The following is a 6,765-nucleotide window of genomic DNA, read 5'->3' as shown; positions in this document are numbered from 1 at the left end:
GGTGGCATCCCAGGGTGTTCTGATTGGTTCTTTGCCCCTGGGGTTTCTTCCTTGCTATGTTACTATTAGTCCCTGTAGTGGTTTAGATTTGCTAATTTCATTTCCTGGCCAATGCACCAAATAAATATCGTGGTTTTAAAGCAGTAAAGCAGTAACTAAATTAATTACTAGAAAACTTCCTTATTTCTTGTGTGAGATATGGATTAGAACAAGAGCAAAACAGGCTTAAGACTTAAAAGGAATAAAGGAAGTTTATTAACAAAACTACAAGAATAAGAACACCAGAATAAACTTCCAGAAAACCCCTTTATCCCCCACTACTTAACCATTCCCTTGTTCACATGACAACATAGAGACAAAAAAAAAACTTTGTAACTTTGGTGTTTAAAACAGTCCCAATTCCCTTGTTCACATGACAACATAGAGACAAAAAAAAAAACTTTGGAACTTTGGTGTTTAAAACAGTCCCAATTCCTGCTAGAGTCTTTTCATCAGTCTTTGTAGAGAAACAGAAGTCTTCTGCTAATCTATGGAGTTTCTCACGAGAAAACTATTTCTGTTATACCTTTCTATTTCTCTGATGCCAGCTGCCTGGAAATCCTGTTATCAGTTCACTCCTCCCATTTCACATCACTCTGAGGTGTGTATGGGCCATGAGTCTAGGGATGTCATTTTTAAGGATGAGTTATTCAAAGGCAAAAGTTCTCTTCATTTGTCTCTGTGAGCTTCCCTGGAAAACAGAAGTTTTCTCTTTGCCTCAAGCGGCCCCAAATCTTCAACTATTACTTCTCCCCCCTCTGTTCCAGCACCTCACTGTATCACAATTACTCCACCCTTTGCTCAAAATCCAAACTTTGAACACTCTATTCCTCCCAATATACTCTCTGTCATGAATTAAAGGAATTTTTTCAGAACATTATTGTCCATCTCCATAGCTTTAACAGAAAAATATTTCAGCTTATAAAGCATCTCCTTATTCTCTACCTTTTCTGAAGCTTAATCCTTTTCTTTACTGTCTCTGATAGTTTATAAAGTCTCTTTACATGTTGATTACTCTCTTTTTCTCTCTCTGGGTAAAAGGATTAATCTGTAAATCTCATCTGGGTAATGAAAGGGTTAAAATCTTGCCCAGGCTTTGTAGATGGTTCTGTGATCTCTGCTGGAGCAGCAGCTGGAGTTGTCTGCGATGGAACATTCTTCATGGCTGCTCTGGAGAGTGTGGTCACTTTCTCAGCCCGCCGCAGGTCAAGAGCTTTTTCTTTCTTTACTCGGCAGTCTCTGGTGAATTCAGTCATGGCAAAAAAACCTGCAGCTGAGCCAGGGACCGGCCTGGCCCGGCCAGAGCCCGGGGCAAGCCCCGCAGGCCCCATCTCCCGGCCGGGAGCCGCGGCAGGCCCAGCCCGGCCCCTGCCCGGGCCGCATGGGCTGGGCAGGGAAACGGGAGACCAGCTAAAGCTCAGTTACCTGTCACAGCCAGGAAACCAAGAGACAAAGAAATTCCCAGGCTTAGGTCTTAAGGTGGTGTTCACAGGTTGATCTCACTTTTCAATGGTTAAAACTGCTGTCAATTCTTAGAAATGGCCAGCTGTTGGCTAGGAGAAAAACTCCCATCAGCCGCCGGCAGTTTTAACTTCCTTAGGTGTTTTTTCTTTGTTTTCTTAAATGCCAGTCTATCCCACTAGGTCATAGTGGGACTCTAGACTTGATCCCCAGCTCCTTCAGGAGAAGGAACAAAGTGGGTTTGAGAATTCCTACAGTGCAACTCCCTCCCGAGTCCCCTGGGAGATGGATGTATGCTATATTCCCACAGATCCAAAACAGGTGTTCAGGAGCTTACCAGAAATCATCCTGTACTTCGGTAGGACATTCCCAATATTTGGATATCTCTCTGACTCCCCAAAAGGGGTTTATCCCTTTCTCAGCACATTTGTATAGCTTATATCCTTCATGGTAAATACACTCTTTTTCCCCTTTTCCCATGGACCAGTGTCAATTTGGTCCTCAAGGAACCAAACGACTATTTACCTCCTTTACTATCGAGTACCTTTTGCAAGCCATTTTTCCCACTTGGGTTTTATACCTCTTCCCTGTTCTTTTAATACATTCTTCACCAATCACTTCCTATTTCAAATCTCAATTCTCCTCTCCCCTATAGCTTGGGGTTTTTGTTCCATTAATTTCTATCTCAAAATTTCAGATGGTCCCAAACTGATTCCTTCCCATGGCCAAATCTCAGACATTTGGGTATTCCCACAAACCAAACAGTTCGTAAGATTCAGTTCTTTACTAATCTTTTCTATTAAGTCTATGAACAGATTCTTTCCTAGAGGTTCATCCAAGTCTCCCTTTTTCCCTATTAGTGGCTTTTCCTTTACCATGTCATCCAATCCCTCATGTTCAAAACAGAACCAAGCTGCTTCTGCAGGGCATTCCCCAAGCAGGCGCTGCCTAAATGAGGCTGTATTTCTTGTAACCCAATATGTTTTCCCATTCTCTTGGCAGGTGCCCAATTGGGAATGATCAAAACAAGAGGGGTTAATGTTTGTATGGACCCTCATTAGGGACCCGAGGTTCTCTCCACCATAAAGAGGCTGGTAGCACTTCGTACATCCAGCTCCTGTACCCTCTACGATGTTGTTCATGAGCAGGATTAGCGTTAGTCCTCCCGAGAGTCCGGTATGAGCCATTCCTGGTGTGGCAGGCTTCATGGCTCACCTGCTTTTTGGCCTCACCCGGTCTTACCTCTTGGGTCTGGGAATTTCCCTGGAAAAGATGGTAGAGCCTTCTCTTTGTTCCCACTTTTTATTCATTTAATAGTCCTTAGGGAATGCTCTGCAGGAGATGTTGGTCCTAAATCCCTTTCCCTTAACTTCCAATCTTATAATTTGGTTCCAAAGCAGTTGACAATAACCATTGATATAACTGGTCCTACAATGACAATTAACAATAACCATCGATATAACAGTTCTTATTGCAGTTGACAATAACCACTGATGTAGCAGTTCTGCAGTTTATGGTATTTTTCAACTAGTCTTCGACTGTTTCCTAAAGGTCACTGAGATCTGAAGGATTTTGGATTGCAACCCACTCGGAAGAATTGGTGGGTGCCGCTGCTGGATCCAGTTTATCATCGGGAGGCGATATGGGTCCTGTAAGCCTGGTGATATGAGTCCAGTCCTTTTCCTGGGTCTGTACTGTGGTGTGGGTGGTAAGCAACACCTGGAAGGGACCTTTGAATTTTGGAGTTAGTGGGGTGCCATACCACAACTTAACCAATACCCAATCCCCAGGGTTAATCTGATGGGCACTGGTATCAACGGGAGAGGTTTGGGGAAGGTATCCTTTTTCCTGAGATTTTCTAATGTCCTTCCAATAATTCCTAAATATTTACGTGCTATTGTCTCTCCTTCTGAATAATCTACACTATATGGTGTTACCAGGAAAGGGAGTCCCAACATCATCTCATATGGGGAGACCCCAAGGTCTGATCAAGGCCTCGTCCTAGTTCTTAAGAGGGCAAGGGGTAGACACTTGAGCCAGTTCATTTGCGTTTCAGCCATTAATTTGGTCAACACATTCTTTAGGGTTTTGTTCATCCTCTCCACCCTCCCTGAGCTCTGGGGGTGCCATGGAGTATGTAATCTCCACCTCATTCCTAGAGCTCTGATTCTTGCTTGTAACATTTGGGCAATAAAATGTGGCCCTCTGTCTGAATCAAGGTTATTAACTAGCCCATATCTGGGAATGATGTGCACTAATATTATTTTGGCAACCACTTCTGCTGTTTCCTTCTTAGTTGGGAAGGCCTCTACCCAGTGAGTAAGATGATCAACAATTACTAATAGGTGCTTGTAACCTTGTATAGGAGGCATCTCTGTGAAGTCTATTTTGCATTTTGGAAAGGTCTAAGGGTTAGTTGTCTCCCTTCAGGCTCAGTTTTCCCCATTACCTTCTGGTTCACCTTTTGACAGATTATACACCCTTTGGTTATAGCCTTTGCTAAATCATATATCCCAATACACAGATTTCCCTTAAGAAGTGGTCGCATAAACCTTGGGTTGCCCAATGAGTCAATCCATGTGTCTTGGTTAGTACCTTTCAGGCTAAAGCTTTGTTTAAAAATTTGCAGCCATCAGATGTAAACTGCTCCCCTTGTTCCCCTTGATGTAGTCCCAATTCTTTTACTGCTTTTAGTTCTATTTTACTGAATATTGGTTCTTCCCCCTTCTCTGTCCTAGGTGGTGTGTTATCTAATTTGAGAATTCTTATTGGCTTCTCCAGATCTGAAGCTGTTTCCTTGGGTATCCCATCGGCTAATTGATTTCCCCTCTCTTGCAAGGTATTCCCTTTCTGATGTCCCCTGATGTGTACCACCGTTATTTCTACAGGTTTAGGCAGAGATTCTAATACAGATCTTATAAATTCTTCATGTACCAAATTTTTCCCCTTTGAATTCAAATATCTCCACTCTTCCAATATTTTTCTGAAAGTGTGGACTATTCCGAACGCATATCGTGAATTGGTATAAATAGCCCCTCTATCTCCTTCTAATAAATCCAATGTTCTTTTCAGGGCATATACTTCACAGCACTGGGCTGACCAGTTGAGAGGTAATTTCCTTTTCTCTAGAATTTTCATGTTTTCTCTTTCTGTTCTTACAATTACTGCATATCCCGAGTTTCTTTTGCTCTCCACTACTCTTGGGGACCCATCACCAAAAAATATCTTTCCATAGGGCAGAGGTATGTCTTCTAGATCTCCCCTTACTTTCCTCTATAGATTTACAAGTTCTAGACAATCATGTTCTAGCTCGGGTAAGGGTTCCTCCGATAGAAATTGCACTGGATTTAAGCTTTGAGGTATCCAATTCTAAACTATTTGTATTCATCAAGATAATTTCATATTTTAATATCCAGGAATCCTTTAGCCAATGCTGGGCCCTCTGACTCAAGACAGTTTCAAGATCATGTGGAGTGTGAACTCTAACCTTTCCTTGCAAAGTCAGTTTTGGGGTTTCTTCTATCAGAACAGCTGCTGCTGCTATTGCTTGTAGGCAGGTTGGCCACCCTCGAGCTACTGGATCTAATAGTTTTGACAGGTAAGCTACCGACTTTCAGCACCCTCTTCACTTTTGAGTTAATGCTCCGTAAGTGGCTCCTTCCTCTGCATTTATAAACAGATCAAATTCTTTCTTAAGGTCAGGTAGGCTTAAAACTGGTGCTGAAGATAACTTCTCTTCTAGATTGCTCAGTTGCTTCTCATCTTCAGCTGTCCACTCTATGGGTTTGCAGTCCACTAGCTTATAATATAGAAACCTCACACGCTGGGTGTACTGGTCCAGCCACAATTTACAATACCCAAAAAGATCTAAGAGTTTCCTTACATCTCTTTTGATTTTGGGTGCCGGTACAGATAGGATGACAGATATTCTTTCAGGGCTCAGCTTTTTGTATTCTTCCCTAATTATGTGCCCTAGGTAAGTGATTTTGGGTTCTACAAATTGCAATTTGTCCCGGGACACTTTCAGGCCTTTGGTCCCAAGGAAATTGAAAAGCCGGACACTGGTCCCCCTTACCCTGCTTTTCTCTTTTCCAGATATTAGCAAATAATCCACATACTGTAGGATTTGTATTTAATTTTCAAGAATAAATTGTTCTAATGGTTCTTCCAATGACTGCCTGTGGACCTCATTTTCTCTGAGCCTGAGGGATTGCAGGCTGTCAGTGGCAGATCTGTTCCCAAGGGAAAGTTTCTTGGGAAATCTTGCACTCAAGGACAACATTTGTAAATCATCTTGCTTTCTCAAAACAGTTCTGCATAAGTGTAGATAGCATGTTTTTTCTCTTGTCCAACCAATGGGACAATCATGTTAAACCTGTAGCGTAAGACCCTATAAAAGCTGAAAAGCATGGCGAGTAAAGGCCCCTTTTCCTAGCAACTTGTGGTGCTGTGAACCCACACTTCTACATCGTGTCCAACAGCAACATCTTGGTATAGCAACTTGGTATAGCAGCATTGACACCACAGCTGGAGAAGGTAAAAGCCATCCTCCATTCCCCCACCCACCCGGGGAAAACTGCATTTTCAGTCGAGACTGTGGGTTTTTGCCTGCTGTTTTTGCTGGAGACCCTTCCCCTGTGACCTGATGGCATGAAAATTACCATCTTGAGTTGAGTAGCTGGTGCTGGAATTATGGCTTGATATTTTGCACAGGCATGACTTGAACATTCCTGAGGCAGATATTAATGCCTTGTATTTATGGTGAAGAGAGCGGGTTTTTTTTCAACCGCTGCTGACGCCCTGCTGAAGGCACACTGGCGTTGCCTCGGTGAAGCCTTGGGTCAGCTGGTGCTGTTGGGCGGTGGGGAAGAAGCCAAACTTCTCCTTCCATGGAGAAAATTCATGGATGTGATAGAAGCAGCGAGCTCCAGAGCGTCTTCGTGAGCCGTCTCAGACACAGGCTCCGATCCAGGAGACTGGCTGGACCCAGAAGACTTTTCCCTGGATCAGGACACAGGGGAAACCACAGCTGGAGTGGTCCAGGGCAGTTCGGATGGCAGCCTCTCCCGACATATCCTTTAGTGATTACAGCAGAGGGTTTGGCGCTCTGTTTGATGAGTCGCCCGGGGCGACTGACAAAGGGGAGGGGGACGGAGAGGATTTGGACTGCGTTCCCTCTCCGCCCGCTCGGCTGGAGTCGCCCCGCCCGGGGCTCGGGAAGCCGCGGGAGGAGAGGGAAGACGGCATTCCAGTGGCGCTTCCCGC

Source organism: Poecile atricapillus, chromosome 37, assembly GCF_030490865.1.
Source record: "Poecile atricapillus isolate bPoeAtr1 chromosome 37, bPoeAtr1.hap1, whole genome shotgun sequence".
Lineage (NCBI taxonomy): Eukaryota > Metazoa > Chordata > Aves > Passeriformes > Paridae > Poecile > Poecile atricapillus.
This window is presented reverse-complemented; position numbering follows the sequence as displayed.